General features: G+C 38.3%; 1 protein-coding gene across 1 annotated transcript in view; it reads right to left on the reverse strand.

Annotated features, from left to right (window-relative positions):
* The window catches only part of LOC117546297 (AT-rich interactive domain-containing protein 3A-like), a 55142-nt gene that overhangs the window by 19991 nt on the left and 16933 nt on the right, over window positions 1-18218 (reverse strand).

Below are 18218 nucleotides of genomic sequence, written 5' to 3' on the forward strand. Positions count from 1 at the left end.
TTCCATTCTATTTCAATGTAAATACTGCTACATTTTATTGTACTATATTTTTTACAATGTTTTCTTAAAATAGTTCTCTATCTGTGTTTTTAATTCCTGTCTAACTTTTATGTATGCACCAAGTCAAATCCCTCGTACGTGTCAACCTACCCGCTTTAACCTTTATTAGAATTATGGCATTTTTATTACTATTATCTTTTTATTTGTATTTCTATTGTACCTATATGTTCAAATTGTTTTATATTGTTGCATCGACTCTTATCTTGTGTCTTATCTTTCAGAGAGAAACCATTATTTATTTTATTGTATTTTATAATCATACCTTTATCCTCCTTGTGTCTATTAACCTGATCATGTTATATTTTACTGCATTTACCTTTTAAAGTTCTTAACAAATAATCTGAGGGGAATTTATTTTTGTTTGTTTTGAACTTGCGATGTGTCATTTTGTAAAAGCACTTTGAGCTGCACGTGTTGTATGAAAAGTGCTATATAAATAAAGCTTTATTATTATGAATGAACCTGCTGTGATGAGAGCGTGCTGTCAGGATGCTGCTAAAGCCCCCTGTTGACGGCACGCCTGTTACATTTGGCTTGATAACATATTAGCCCAGTTAAGGCAATCTGGCTTGACCTGGAAAAGGGGATTCACAAACAACACAAAGCAAAGCGGCTCTGAACTTTTGATACCGATGCATTAATCTTGTCAACAGCTTATCTGCAGTGAGGCTTGCAGGGGGGGGGCAACGACGAAAAGAAGGAGGAGGAGGGGCTGCGACTGAATAAAAAAGTGTGCAACAGTGTAAGCATGAGGAGGGGAGTGGGGAGATTTAAATTATTACGTTTGTTTAAAAGTGCTAAAATGATTTCTTGATAGAAAAATAGTACGGAAAAATGTGATATTTTCTTACTAGTTTCTGACACTTTTAAGATGAACAGATACAATTAGAATCATTTTGGGAGATTAATCGACAATAACACACCTTATTAGAGGCAGTACTAGCAGAGGTGGAAGTAGTGGAGTACAAATACTTCGTTACTGTACTTCAGTACATTTTTCTGGTATCAGTACTTTACTCCACTACTTATTTTTCTGACGACTTTTTACTTTTACTCCTGACATTTTGAACACAAATACCTGTACTTTCTACTTCTTACATGTTGAACACAAATACCTGTACTTTCTACTTCTTACATGTTGAACACAAATACCTGTACTTTCTACTTCTTACATGTTGAACTCAAATACCTGTACTTTCTACTTCTTACATGTTGAACTCAAATACCTGTACTTTCTACTTCTTACATGTTGAACTCAAATACCTGTACTTTCTACTTCTTACATGTTGAACACAAATACCTGTACTTTCTACTTCTTACATGTTGAACACAAATACCTGTACTTTCTACTTCTTACATGTTGAACTCAAATACCTGTACTTTCTACTTCTTACATGTTGAACTCAAATACCTGTACTTTCTACTTCTTACATGTTGAACTCAAATACCTGTACTTTCTACTTCTTACATGTTGAACTCAAATACCTGTACTTTCTACTTCTTACATGTTGAACTCAAATACCTGTACTTTCTACTTCTCACATGTTGAACACAAATACCTGTACTTTCTACTTCTTACATGTTGAACACAAATACCTGTACTTTCTACTTCTTACATGTTGAACACAAATACCTGTACTTTCTACTTCTTACATGTTGAACACAAATACCTGAACTTTCTACTTCTTACATGTTGAACACAAATACCTGTACTTTCTACTTCGTACATGTTGAACACAAATACCTGTACTTTCTACTTCTTACATGTTGAACACAAATACCTGTACTTTCTACTTCGTACATGTTGAACCCAAATACCTGTACTTTCTACTTCTTACATGTTGAACACAAATACCTGTACTTTCTACTTCTTACATGTTGAACTCAAATACCTGTACTTTCTACTTCTTACATGTTGAACCCAAATACCTGTACTTTCTACTTCTTACATGTTGAACACAAATACCTGTACTTTCTACTTCTTACATGTTGAACTCAAATACCTGTACTTTCTACTTCTTACATGTTGAACCCAAATACCTGTACTTTCTACTTCTTACATGTTGAACTCAAATACCTGTACTTTCTACTTCTTACATGTTGAACACAAATACCTGTACTTTCTACTTCTTACATTTTGAACTCAAATACCTGTACTTTCTACTTCTCACATGTTGAACCCAAATACCTGTACTTTCTACTTCTTACATGTTGAACCCAAATACCTGTACTTTCTACTTCTTACATGTTGAACCCAAATACCTGTACTTTCTACTTCTTACATGTTGAACCCAAATACCTGTACTTTCTACTTCTTACATGTTGAACTCAAATACCTGTACTTTCTACTTCTCACATGTTGAACACAAATACCTGTACTTTCTACTTCTTACATGTTGAACACAAATACCTGTACTTTCTACTTCTTACATGTTGAACACAAATACCTGTACTTTCTACTTCTTACATGTTGAACTCAAATACCTGAACTTTCTACTTCTTACATGTTGAACTCAAATACCTGTACTTTCTACTTCTTACATGTTGAACTCAAATACCTGTACTTTCTACTTCTCACATGTTGAACACAAATACCTGTACTTTCTACTTCTTACATGTTGAACACAAATACCTGTACTTTCTACTTCGTACATGTTGAACTCAAATACCTGTACTTTCTACTTCTTACATGTTGAACTCAAATACCTGAACTTTCTACTTCTTACATGTTGAACACAAATACCTGTACTTTCTACTTCTTACATGTTGAACTCAAATACCTGTACTTTCTACTTCTCTCATTTTCCAAACAGCTGGTTCCTTTAGTCTGAATGTGTGTTTGATGCGTGATCATTATTATTTAGAGTCATTGCGTGCCTATTGATTTGAACACGATCCGTGTATCCATCACTTCCTGGTCTTCTCTAAAGAAGAGGGACCAATGGAAACGTTGTCATGTTGCCGTTGTTCAGCATGGAAACATTCATTAGCTAACAATGACATTATTGTTCTATTAATATAAAGGGAGGTCAGGTACTCTTTAAAACAGCTGCTAGTTATGGGTACTTTTTACTGAAGTACATTTCAAAGCCTCTTTACTTTGACTTGAGTAAAGAAGTTTAGTCAGTACTTCTACTTTTACCAGAGTATTTTAAAACACAAGTATCTGTACTTCTACTTGAGTAAAGGATGTGTACTTTTGCCCTCTCTGGGAGTTAGGATTGTGACAATCTGCTAATCCTCGGTCAGAAATGGGTGTGGGGGGGGGGGGGGGGGTGCCTCTCCTCTGCTGTGGAGAGGCACAGATTTGTACTTTAATGCCGGCCAATCCCTCGGCCTCAGACTCATTAATGACTCGGCAAAATAGCAGTGTGATCAGGCCATGAAGATTAGCCCTGATTCATTCTCTTAAGTTAGCAACATGTCTGTAAGCCATGTACGAACACATGGACCTACATAAGGGCGCAGATCAGAGGGTGTGACTTGCTAAGAGCACTAATTAATAATTAGCTGAGGGCGGTGGAAATAGATTCATGTAAGAGTTAAGAGTCTTATGTTGTAAGATTGTGAATTGAATCAGAAATCTGTTTTAGGGCTCTTTTTTAAACTTCTCTAATAATACATTTGATTTCAAAGCGCTTCATCAGGTGCTCATAAACATCTAACATGCCACTGATACTGGCTGAGGATATTCATGATTATTGTGAGTGTTTGTACGCCGATCATCAGATCAAGGGGGGTGCTGGGGAACTCCAGTTCGAAACCCGCTCCTGCCGCCACTGCGTCAGGCCGTTGTGTCCTTGAGCAAGACACTTCACCTGAACTTGCTCCTGTGGGTATTGTCCACAGTATCTGACCATTGCATGTATGATATATGTGTAATGTGTGTATATGTAAAGCGCTTTGAGTCATTGAAAAAGCGCTATAATAAATGTAAGGAATTATTATTATTATTATATATCCCAGTTTAGTGTTCAACAAAGAGGCTAGATATTGCCACTGATAGACGGTTATCCCAAACTAATTAACATGTGCATTCAAAAGTGTGTTTTGATGAAACAATGTATGTTGTAAGATTGTGAATTGATTTAGAAATCTGTTTTTTGTAGGGCTCTTTTTTAAACTTATACAATAATATATTTGATTTCCAAGCGGTTTATCAGGTGCTCAAAAACATCAAACATGAAAGCGAGATAGAGAGCTGATACTCACTGAAGATATTATTATATATATTGTGAGTGTTTGAACACCGATACACAATATATATCAGTGTTTAAAAAAGAGAATATATATTGCCAGTGATAGACACCAATCCAGTCAAATATGCCTTAAACATTTCGTCTTTTGATGAAAAAATAAGAAATACATTTTTTTTTACTATGTTTTTTTGTAAAATAATCAACAATACAAATATATATTTTTAATTGGCTCGTTTGTGCGTAATAGAAAGGCTGCTAGCCTTACACTATTAGTTATGAAACAGGTATCAGTTTTATTGTCTCTTGTTTCTTATTCTCGGAGTATTTGGAAATATATTCCAGTAAGAAATGTTGCGTAAGAGCTAGCGAGTTTAGCATGACTTAATATCCCCTTTTGTCATCGCTTTGTTGCTCTGGCTGTTTACATCATTGCACTAAATCAATATAGCTTTTCAAATAAAAAAACTCCATAATCTTACACACATTTTACTCCAACAGCAGATTAGAGTAGATCAGGAAATAAACACCCATGTACTGAACTGTGTTTTAATCGAATCGAGAGAGATCGAAGAGAGAGAGAGAGAGAGAGAGAGAGAGAGAGAGAGAGAGAGAGAGAGAGAGAGAGAGAGAGAGAGAGAGAGAGAGAGAGAGAGAGAGAGAGAGAGAGAGAGAGAGAGAGAGAGAGAGAGAGAGATGAGAGAGAGAGAAGAGAGAGAGAGAGAGAGAGAGAGAGAGAGAGAGAGAGAGAGAAATACCGGCTGTTTTGTTAAAGGTGTTGAAACTGAAGCTCTGCTCGCTGGAAGCAGCCTCTGTGTGCACGCTGAGAGAGAACCTGTTATTATAACGTGTCATTATGGTGGGGGTTGTGAAAGCCGATGAGGCTGCGATATTGAACAATCATTGTTTGCCACAACAGTTTCCTCATTCTTCATGTTAGCGTTGCAACAATGGGATGTGAGAGGGTCGGGGGTTGCAGGGTGAAGAGAAAAGGAACCCAGACACATTCAAACTGAGCACGCAGGAATATAAACCTGCGAAATCCACATCGTAGCTTAAACAAAAAGCGTTTGATGCTACGGGTGTTTTTACGGGTGTCGTTTTTAGACCTGTTTTCAAACGTTGTTGACGGTACTTAATAATACATGTTTAGCTTGTTAAAGCTGCAGGAAATGCTGCTCTGGGAAAATAGCATCTTATCTTCTGAGCCAATCAACACTATAAGACGCCAGGACGCCGGATTGCTTTACAGATCGCTTGGATTATACACAGAGCGAGAGGAGAGGAGAGAAACTATTATATATATATATATCTGTGTTTAATATCTGTGTTCGATAGAGATGCAATCATCAGAAACCTTTGTGGTGATCAACTGATTCTTTAGGTCATTTTTTTATGCAGAAATGGCATAAAATCCAGTTTTCAGCCTCCAATATGATAATTCCCTGCTTTATAGTAAAGTGCTTTTCTTAATAGTTGGAATGACAAAAACAAGATTTATTTGTTTTTGAGAAACTGATGGACATGTTTTACTTTTCTTTGTATATATGTTTAGGGACAGAACGATTAATTTAGATAATCTTTGGCAAGTAATTAATTAATACGCACATCTGTTAAACATCTCCTGTATTCCCATGTAGTAATCCACAAAGTGACAATTACCCACAATCCTTTTGAAAGCAGTAGCAATTTGCAAAGTCATTTAGAGAATCAGATGTAAACAAAGGGACAAAACACAGAAGGATAGAAATCTGTGTAAAAAAGTGTAATGAGCGATAATAATAATAATAATAATAATAAGATGAATATATCTATACTTAGCGAATTTGGTATACAATTCTAACCAGTCTGACCAATTTTAAGTTTGGACTAAAACAAGACATTTAAATACATAACATTGTTTTTTGTTGTTTTTCTATTTTCTGTAATTGAATAGTCGAAATGTAATTTAGAAAACATTTGGCACGGTAATTTGAATAATGCTTAGTAGCAGGACTGATGCTTAAGGTCAGGTCTGTTTTCACATTCAAGTGAAAATGACCCGTAATCTTTTCAAACAAATATCACTTTTGAGAAAGTTTTCAAAGTCAATTAAATATCATTTGAAACTGCGTTAACAATAAATACAAATGTGTAAGAATCGAATATAATCAGCATCAATAGAATCACGTGCAGATCTCTAGTAAACGGCACAACGTGTAAAATCCTCCCCGGTTTGATGTAGAAACAGCTCATTTCATTCTGAGGTGGATAACAGTAAAGGAAAAGTCGACGGTTCTACATCTGTGCGCAGTTCTCTAGAACCGATAAAAGCTCCAGGAATGTTTTGCTGCCGGTTATTTAATGCCGCGCCGGGACATCAATCCTGCATCAAACAATTAGTACAAGCCGAGGGTCAGAGATCAGCCAGGGGTTATTGATGTGTGAATTAAAGTGCAGGTCAGCAGGAAGCCATGTTTTCATTCAGCCGCACGCTAACAATGAGACACAACAGAGTGACAGAACAGCAGTTAGTCGGGCTTTAATTCACGCCTCGATCACCGTCTGCTGTCAAATCACCTTTTAATGTGTTCACAAGAGCACAAAGAGGGGAGCAACCCTGACAGGATGAGTGTGTGGAAAAGAGCTTTCGGTAACACTTTAGATTAAGGTACACTTATTCACCATCAACTAGTTGTTCATTAACATATTAGAGTCAAACTACTAGCTTATTTGTTTTGAACAAGACATTAAAATAGGGAATTCTGAGTTAGAAATACCACATTTTAACACGAATAGTTTCATGTCTTGTTACATAAGAATAGACCATATTTGTTATTATGGGAGAATTACTATCTTTGTGGTTCTACTGCCTTATTACAGTACGCCCATATTGAACATATTAAAACCCAAACTCAACAACTTCCTTACAATAAATAAGCACTATTTAGAGGGTTATTGAGGACACACTCAACTAATGGCCTATTACTTGTAGAATATGGTCATGTAGAATAAGGCATTAATAAGTTTAATAATGACTAATAAAGAGCCAATATACTGCTAATACACATGTTAATTAACAACCGGTTGGTGGTGAATAAAGTAATTTATTTCAGAAACACTTTTTGTTATATTCCATGGAATGCTCTTAACATCCCGATAGCAATGAATATCTTAAGTGCTTTGTTAAAAAATACATAAAAAATGTCATCTGTGGAAGCCGTGGTAGGTAAAAGCACGACCAATCATTTGAGCCGGCCCGGCTAAAGTAACTGGATGGCCTACCTGCCTGTCAGCCTTCCATCTGTGCACAAACTTATCTCGTGCCCTCATTGGTCATGTGCGCGTTTGTGTGTGTTGGAGGAGGGGCTCTGTAAGGAAGTGGCAGATTATTTCCGGTTGTGTATTTTCAAATTCTAGCGCACTCGAGCTGGGTTGCGTTCCAATAGTTCATTTAGCTTAGGAACCTTCCTAACGGAGTGAAATGACCCGGAAGTCCCTCAGTGGCCGTTCCAATTCTCCAAATGAAAGGAAAGGAGGTTTCAAACTTCCTTTATAACCTCCTTTAGCTTAGGAACCACTGGACCTCCCTTACCGAAAGGAGAGGAGAAAATGCTGCCCCATAATGCATTGCAGCCGCAGCATTTGCCGTCACTCAACAGTCGGCCGTTCACGGAAACAACCGATTATGACCGAGAAATTATATCATGAAAGTTACGGTGCTTATTAAGCATTTTAAAACGTATGTGGTAAGTTGCCAAAGTGCTTTGTTTTTAACGTTCGTCAGTATTATAATCAAAGAGAGAAATATGAACGTTAGTTTTTACTGAAATGATCAAATAAAGTCAACATTTCACAGTCTTTACTGAGCTGTGTGGGGTTTAGTTCAACTTGTAAAATATGTTTGTTGTGTCCCCGTTCATAAAGCAACAGCATCAGAGCACGGTGCAGAGTCTCTAGATGAGTCCGTCGTTCTTATTGAACATCCATGTTGTAGTCCGCTGTATAGAGAACTGTAGTTTCCATGGTTACCCCACAGCAGCAGACGCACATTCATGACGTCCGCTGGCGCATCATAAACACGTCGGATAGTGAAAGTGCATTCGGATTCTCTAAAGTACCGCAGTCTCTTCTCCTAAGTCCTTTTGAATTCTCCTATCCACTATCCCTTAACCCCGTGACGTTTCACTCAGAGGTCAAGGAATAGGAGATAGGGTTAGAATTTAGGAGCTGATTTTGGGATTATCTGAACGCAACCCAGGTTTCTCCAAAATGACCTACCCCACCTTTAAGATAAAGTGTTACCAAGCTTTCTATACTGAATACCTTAAGGGTAGCGGAGGTGGTTTTGAAACCTAAAACAGCATTAATTATTCAACACTGGTGTCACGCTTCAACAGGAAAGCTGCAGCGATTGGTCGACTGATTAAATTATCTATTTAAGAATAATCTGCACCTTTTTCAATTGTTATTATAGTAACTTTGCATTTCAACATGTCAGAAAATACAGTTTTCAGCCTTTAAAATATGTAGATGAAATGCTTTGTTTTGTTTTATATCATCTTAAACTGAATCTCTTTGGGTTTTTTAACTTGGAAAACATTACATTCAAACACATAACCTTGGTCTTTTAAGAAATGAGTTGCCATTTTGGCTTTTTAAAAAACTTTGTATAGACCAAACAGGCAAGAAGAAAGGAGATTACAAATATGACATGTGTTTAAAAAGTGCTGCAATGATTTATCCACAGAAAAATAAGGAAATTGAAGTCTCAAATATGCTTTGGTCTGTTTCACATCATATTAAAAGTAGATATATTTTGGTTTCTGTGGTGAAAATATAAGACTTGATGAATATTCTTAAGTGTTTTCTGACATTTTCTACACCAAACATTATTTCAGAACAAATTGGCGGAGTATTTGATCATTCAAAATGTGTTAATTGCAAAGTATAGGGTGTTACTTTCTTAAACGAGTCTACATGCAAGTCAAAAGGCAACCTTATACATCTGTTTTAGTTCATCAAAGGTTATATCTGGGTACATGTTTATTACACACTATCTACACTCTGAGTACTGATTGGATCGACAAATGTGATATTTTCTTACTATTTTCTGACACTTTTAAGATGAACAGATACATATGTAAACTCATTTTGGGATATTAATTATACAATAATAAACCTTTTTAGTGGCAGTACTACCGTCTACATATGAAATCGCTTGGAAGGAACCATTGATAAAGCCGTAATTGACCCAGAATCCCATTAGCAGCACTGGGGCAGTTAGTGAGAGACATTTTCCTGTGGTGTCCAACATCTGTTCCAACTGGAGACATTTAGCCCTAACAGGCTTAATTACACCCGTCCAAAACATGCCTTTTGATCGCCGCCTCTCACCCCCTTCGCTGTTATAATTGTTCCCATTTCTACATGAATGCTCTCTTTGGACATCTTTGGGTTTTTAGACGGGGGAAATCATTACATTTAAACACAAAACCATTAGAAATTAGTTGACATTTTGGTTTCTTTCTGACTTTTTATAGACCAAAAAGGTCTGCTGATTCTCTGTCTGTTACTTCAGATGAAAACAAGGAGCCCCTCCCCACGCCCCTCTGAGAGAGACTTGGTTACAAAGAACTCAATGGTGCTCTAGGAGGAGATTCAGGTGATAAGGTGGAGGGGGGGGGTTACCTTGGTTGCTGATTGGCTAATGGTTACACAAGACAACACATCGTTATGACATCATCAAGTGGCCAAAATCTGATCAGCTCATTTTCAGACAGGTTTTTATGTCAGGAGAAAAAGAGAGAGAATCTTTGTTCCTGAAACTTTCAGAGTCTCTTTCCACAGAGGGGACACATGTTGATGTAGAAGAGACATGAAGAAGAGGGGACACATGTTGATGTAGAAGAGACATGAAGAAGAGGGGACACATGTTGATGTAGAAGAGACATGAAGAAGAGGGGACACATGTTGATGTAGAAGAGACATGAAGAAGTGGGGACACATGTTGATGTAGAAGAGACATGAAGAAGAGGGGACACATGTTGATGTAGAAGAGACATGGAGAAGAGGCGACACATGTTGATGTAGAAGAGACATGAAGAAGAGGGGACACATGTTGATGAAGAAGAGACATGAAGAAGAGGGGACACATGTTGATGTAGAAGAGACATGAAGAAGAGGGGACACATGTTGATGTAGAAGAGACATGAAGAAGAGGGGACACATGTTGATGTAGAAGAGACATGGAGAAGAGGGGACACATGTTGATGTAGAAGAGACATGAAGAAGAGGGGACACATGTTGATGTAGAAGAGACATGAAGAAGAGGGGACACATGTTGATGTAGAAGAGACATGAAGAAGAGGGGACACATGTTGATGTAGAAGAGACATGAAGAAGAGGGGACACATGTTGATGTAGAATAGACATGAAGAAGAGGGGACACATGTTGATGTAGAAGAGACATGAAGAAGAGGGGACACATGTTGATGTAGAAGAGACATGAAGAAGAGGGGACACATGTTGATGTAGAAGAGACATGAAAAAGAGGGGACAAATGTTGATGTAGAGGAGACATGGAGAAGAGGGGACACATGTTGATGTAGAAGAGACATGAAGAAGAGGGGACACATGTTGATGAAGAAGAGACATGAAGAAGAGGGGACACATGTTGATGTAGAAGAGACATGAAGAAGAGGGGACACATGTTGATGTAGAAGAGACGTGAAGAAGAGGGGACACATGTTGATGTAGAAGAGACATGAAGAAGAGGGGACACATGTTGACCTTTAATGTCTTTCATTGTTGTGATTGCCTTGTGTTGCAAAGTGCTACATGAATAAACGTGCCTATGATGGGAGATATTTGGATTCTACTTCATAGCATTCGCAACATATCAGAAGTGGGCCAATCATTGGGTGATTCCTCCTCTCTGCAAAGCCCTGATTTGTCCACACGGCTGCTCTCTAATTGGCTGCAGGCTTCACCTCCCATCATGCTTTGCCCCGGACTGATTTCCCCCCAGGGACAGGGCCATCAGGAGCCGAGTGATTAATGGCACCAGGGGTCAGAGGTCGTTTTGGTGGGAAGTGCTGAGGCCCCTGAACCGCTCCCTAAATCCTTCCTGCGACTTCCACAGAAACACAAGAGCCTTCAAACGGCTAGACGTCAAATGATAAGACCGAGCGTCAGACGGAGGAACAAGGGTGGGATGGGTACGAGGAAGTTTGATACATCATGACATTAACGCACATAAGCGCCTGTATGCCCATTTAGTTATCCACTAATTGGCCTAGCTTGTTATTCGACTTTAAGTCGGGCTACTTGATATTTTAAAAATCAAAATCAGTCTTCAAACGGCTAGACTTCTAATGATAAGAATACATGTCGCCTTTAATCCCATTTAGTTATCCACTAGTTATCCCAAATTATTTAAAAACAAACACACTTTTTCAAACTTTTGTTCACTTTTAGTCCGGTTTCCTGCTATCAAACGGCTAGACTTCAAATGATAAGATAGAGCGTCAGATGGAGAAGGAACAAGGGTGGGATGGGTACGATTTCTGAGGGAGATATATCATAACATTAACGCACATAAATGCCAGTATTCCCATTTAGTTATCCACTAATTACCCAAATACACACTTTTTCAAGCTTTTTTTTTTAAGTCGGGCTACTTGCTATTTTAAAAGTGAAATCAAAATCATTCTTCAAACGGATAGACTTCAAATTATAAGAATAAATGTCGCCTTTATTCCCATTTAGTTATCCACTACTGTAGTTACCCCAAATAATTTAAAAACAAACACACTTTTTCTAACTTTTTTGTACTTTTAGTCCGGCAACTTGCTATTTTAAAAATCAAAATCAGCCTTCAAACGTCGCCTGTATTCCCATTTAATTACCCCAAAATCCTTCGAAACAAACATACATTTTTTTCTACTTTTAGTCAGGCTACTTGCTATTTTAAAAGTGAAATCAAAATCAGCCTTCAAACGGATAGACTTGAAATGATAAGATGGAGGAGGAAGAAGGGTTGGACGGGTTAGATTTCTGGTATATCATTAATACACATCATGGGAATAAACGTTATCTGTATTCCCATTTCATTATCCACTAGTTACCCCAAAATCCTTCAAAACAATTGATAATCACAACAGTTGCTGAATATTCGTCTGTAGATCAATGAGCCGCCACCCCAGTTTATTGAAAAACTATTTAATGTCTTTAAATATCTTTTGTCATTCAAAACCTCTTAGTGTGAGGGAAATTTCTGATCAACGGGAGTCAGGACTCAGAGAGACACGAGGAGAGCTGGAGCTTTTAGGGCAAACACTGACGGTTTATTTGGAGCTTCGGCCGGAGGATTCACAAGACATGTCACGAGCCACGAGTTGACCACACGTTGAGATGCCACAATCAATTCTGAAGAGCCCTCCTGTAGCTCCAGGTTTTAACTAGTTCAGAGAGAATAATCAACATTCTTCAATAGATAGACTAAACAGCTGAGGACACTGAATCACATTTGTTGTCGCTTATGGCTCGGGGTCATCTGCACCCCCAGAAGGATGTGTTCCAGGTGTCCCACAACAATAACTATCTCTCACCGAGAGTGGCCCGGTCACAAACTGGTGACAACAACAAAATGCTAGGGCAGCCCCTCCTTAAAGGCCCTGTCACACTGTCCCGAAATTGACACCCGATGGACACACGATAAAGGAAATGTTCAAATTCGGCTGTGATCGTAGCAACATCGGGCCATTCGTGAGGGCATCTAAGCCATCGTATGACCGCCGGTGGAGTTTCTCAGGCTCCGGCAGCAACTTCGTGAGCGGCAACTTCGTAAGGCACTCGTGAGGGCATCTTGTCAAATCGTGTCATCTTCGTGTTATCATCGGTGCATTCGCCCTCACTCTGATCGGGGCGAATGCCCGATGGCACCGATGATAACACGATGCCCTCACGATGGCCTTACGAAGGGCACAATTGACACACGAATTCAACACGAAAATGAACCTTCTCAAGGTCCTTCGGCAATTTTTTGGCATGCCAAAGATTTTGCCACCGCTCACGAAGTTGCTGCCGGAGCCTGAGGAACTCCACTGGCGGTCATACGATGGCTTAAGATGCCCTCACGAATGGCCCGATGTTGCTACGATCACAGCCGAATTTGAACATTTCCTTTATCGTGTGTCCATCGGGTTTTTTATTGCACAACAAAATCATGTAAATATATTATGTAAATAACCCAATTTGTGTTCTGTGAAACTAAAAAGGATATAATATATTATTTTGAAGGACAGATGACAGGAAGTTGTTGTTGCTTATGGAAACAACATTACGGAGAAAACGTAATATTTTCTACATATAACGACGGATAAAGTAAAGAACAAAGTCTGAAGATATCAGTACAGTATCATAGTACTGTAACATAATTGTTTTTGGTACTTTCGTTGCAGTTGTATGTCTTAAATGTAATGTAAATGTTGCCTTCGTGTGTGGTTCGGGGCCATCTTCGTGCGAAATTCACAATTCCATATTCATGTGTCCATCGGGTGTCAATTTCGGGACAGTGTGACAGGGCCTTAAGGGACATAACGGCTGCTCAAGGCTAGTCATCTGCGTCAGAGGGCGAAAGATGACATGCAGGGCAAATTATTCCCCAACACTTAAGATATTTACTAATTTACGATATGAATAAATCAGTATTTTATGCTGTTTTTACATAAAAAACCTCACGGAATTCTCTAACGATACTTGATCATCACAATCGTTGCCGAATATTTCTCTGTAGATCGATATTAATAACAGTTTTTATTTATATTCTACTGCTAATTGTCAACTTGATTGCAACTGGCTTTGATTTGACTTTTAAAATAGCAAGTAACCGGACTTACTATTTTTAACTTTTAATCGGGCTACTTGCCAACGGCTAGACTTCAAATGATAAGATCAGACGGAGGAGGAGAAAGGTTGGACGTCGCTTATATTCCCACTTAATTATCCACTAGTTACCCCAAAATCCTTCAAAAAACCTGTGCACATTTCAGGAAAAATACTGTTTTCAGCCTCAAAAATGTGCTTTTATCAGATTTATATAAATAAGTAAATATCTTAATGTCAAAGCAAGATATTTAAAGACATTTAATAGTTTTTTTTGATAAACTGGGATGGCAGCAATGATCAGTTGGCTCTTTGAACTACAGAAACATATTCAGCAACTGTTGTGATTATCAATTAAATAATTTAAAACGAACCATTTCTTGTTATTTGTAAATCCTGCAAAACCCTTTGAACATGTTGCACATCTTGTTGAATCTGCACAGCTCTCCACTTTAAATAGTATTTCTCATATTTTATTGTAATCTCACATATTATTAATATAATAGTGCTTTTTTTGCTACATAATCTTCTTTCTGAGTCTTTGTTTACACCAGGGCAAATTCCTCGTATACATACACTTGGTAATAAAACCCATTCTGATATGTAAGCCTATATTTCGTGCGGATAATCAATACCCGATACACGCCGTCGCCTTTGATTTCCCAGCAGGGTAGAAATCCTCCACACTAAAGGAGGATAAACGCCTCCGTTAACTCGACGTCACAACAATAAAACACGTTCATGCAAACTCCATCCTAACGCTGGAATAAGTAATCAAGTAAAAAGCCTTTCAAGCCATAATTTTCCAGGCTGGAGACCATTGATCAAAAGCAAAAAGAGACGTCTGAATCGAACATTAACATTCCTAGTTGATTTAAATATCTTGGATTGACAGGTAGTCACTTCATTATGATATCAAACAGGGGAAAGCAGCACATCTCCGTATTTGAGGGGCTAAAAATAGCATTCTTGCTATAAAACTTCAACAATACTCTCTTTCTGTTGATCCATCAGTCGACTAATTGTACTTTCTGTACCACATTCATGCTGTTTTCTCAAATACACTGAGGTGAGGACATTATCCCGGGTTCCCTTATCCCACTACAGGAGATCGAGTCCCAGTCGATGGTATACATACCTTGGATTGACAGATAGTCACTTTATTATGATATCAAACAAAGAAAAGCCGCACATTGCCCACCTCTCGTGCAGCTTTCTATCTCAACGGGAGGAAAGGAGAAAAAACAAGGTCGTCTCATGTGACCCCTGACCTATTTTTAGTAGGAAACAGCTGTTCACATTAAAGGGCCTCTATAATAAATCAATCGGGTGCCCGTGGCGCCAGTAGTGGTAAATTACAGATCGCTGACTTGACATCATGGGCATTTTTTAAATAATGAAATGGCAGACGGCCGTCCACAGGAAACAACACACAGGAAATGACAATTATTTTTTACTGATCTCCCATTGGCTGGTGTGAGGTTTCACTATCAAATCTACATATGATCAGATAATAGTGGATTAACTCTTAATTTTAAGCATATTTTGTCCCCCAAGTTTGTCATTTTCTATTGAATTCAAGCAATTGTCGGGATATTGATGTTGCGTTTTATATAAAATTGTGATTTTCACATTATTTAGAGGCTTTAAGTAAGCCCAATGAGTGATTGCACTGTTTGTTATTTGTTATCCGTTGTGTTTGTGTATTATTAAATGGTGAACCAAAGAACCAAACCAAAAAGGAGGAGGAGAGAAGAAGCCATCTTGTTTTCTTTAGTTGGCGATTGATTAGTGACACCGCAATAAACCGTATTTAATTTCGTCTTAATTTACATTATTGTATTTAATATTCTGTTCTTGTACATATCATATTCTATTTACACGTATAGACTTCTTGCACTATTTTTTATTTGTATTTTATTATATATGTTGCATCGTTGGACGAGCTCAGGTCAGAAGAATTTCATTACCATTTCTAAACTGTAGCTGACCAACCTTTGAATCTTTGAACCTTGAATCTAAATGAGACACACAGCAGGGTGGGAGAAACAACAGAGATAAATAAAGAAACAAAGCGAGGAAGAGGAGACGTGTTTGCTGCCTTTAGGAGGTAAGGAAGGATGTAGGGAAGGAAAAAGGGAATGAGGGAAGGGGGGAGGAGCGTTAAGTGGCCAGATGGAGAGAGACTGGATTAGTGAGGAAGGTGTCAGCCAACACAAACGTCGTTTTTCAGAGCGAAAACAGCTTTGAAATGACCCGCCTCCACCAGCAGGGCGTCATCTCAAACTCTGATACCATATTTAATATTTATAACCATTATTTTCATTATCCAATCACTGGTCAGGAAACGTCAGAGAATAGTGAAAAATGGCCATCTCGGTTCCTCAAAGTCAAAGGTGATGGTATAAATCCACCTATACACAATTAATGATCAATTAAATACTTCTTATCTTGTCTTATCTTAAATATCTTGGATTGACAGATAGTCACTTCATTATGACATAAAACAGAGAAAAGCCGCACATCTCCATATTCGAGGGGCTAAAAACTGCATTTTTTGCAAGAAAACTTCAATGCTCTTTCTGTTGATCCATCAGTCGACTAATTGTACTTTCTGGACCACATCCATGCTGTTTTCTCAAATAAACGTAGATATGGACGTGATCCCGGGTGACACTACGGGAGATTGTCCGTGTCAGAAGCGTTCCTGGTTGGTTGAGGCGAGGGATGGGACCCCCGACATGATTCAAATTACACAAAGCAGGCATGCATTTTGGATATAAACAACCAGGTATTTTGCCCTTCCTTGAATGTGTCCGACACTTTTAGAGTCAACCCTTACAGACAGAAGTAGTCCCCAAATCTTGCTGTTGACAATTTTGATATTCAGAGTCTGGTAAATCTCCATAAGATAAGATGGAACTTTATTTATCCCCTAAAGGAAATTCAGGTGTTTAAAAAGTTGTATTTCGTTGCCCTCTTCTTGTAAATGACCCCTCATACGCTCAGATGTTCATTTTATTTGAGTTTAGAGCCATCAAAAACAAACAGGGTAAAGTCTATTTGGTAACTTGTTGAAATGAATCAGATATGTGTGTCCCAACATGCATTGAAACTAGCAGAATAGTAACTTTCCAGACTGAAAAAGCACATGATATATCTTACGAAAGAGAGTACTTCTGGTGGGAAATCTGTATAAAAAGGTACATGTGTTTGTTTCTTCATTGGTCTTTTCTTTCTTCATATTAAGAGTCTAGTCAATCGCCACACAAAGTTACATGTGTTTGTATTTTGTTGGCCTCTTCTTGTGAATGACCCCTCATCGTACCCTTAGATGTTTATTTTCTTTTAGTTTAGCGCCATCTGTGATCGAAACATCAACATCAGACAGGGTCCATTTGATAACATGTTCTACCCAGAGTCAGAAACTCTAAATAAAAGCACTTTCCAGACAGAAAAAAGAACAAGATATATCTTCCGAAAGCACAAACTGCTCCAGTGAGTATTTCTGGTGGTCTTTCAAACAACCTAAACAGGTGCTATTCATGCTTTCCTTCAGGAATGACGGAAATATGTCAAAACGGAGCAGAGACAAGTGTCTGGACTCCACATGCTTAGTGTTTACTTTACCCCTGGTTGTTTAGTTTTTAAACGTCGGGGCATATTGTCAGGACCCTGCTCTGCTTCCAGCCATGTTTGTTTTATTTTGAATGCACGGCCAGGGACATAAAAGGTAAAAAAGCCTTGGAATTTGCTATCTATAGTCCGGGCAGAGCCACCACTCGCATGACGGACCAATTCATATCAAGTGTTCAGATACGTCCCCTCCACATAAGGGAAGTTAAATGTAACGTTACACTATAGATACATCGCTATTCTAAGCATGAAGCTAAAGCCACAGCTGATAGAGACACAGAGACACAGATAGAGGGGGACAGTTGTCTAATAAAGCCTATATAAGACATCATTGGGGCTCGATATTATCTATACAAGGGGTGTCCAAACTTGTTTCACAGAGGGCCACATACAGAAAAATATACTAAGGGCTGGGCCACTTATAGAGGTGAGGTGTATTGCCTCGTAAGTGAAGTTATA

Source organism: Gymnodraco acuticeps, unplaced genomic scaffold, assembly GCF_902827175.1.
Source record: "Gymnodraco acuticeps unplaced genomic scaffold, fGymAcu1.1, whole genome shotgun sequence".
Classification (NCBI taxonomy): Eukaryota; Metazoa; Chordata; class Actinopteri; order Perciformes; family Bathydraconidae; genus Gymnodraco; species Gymnodraco acuticeps.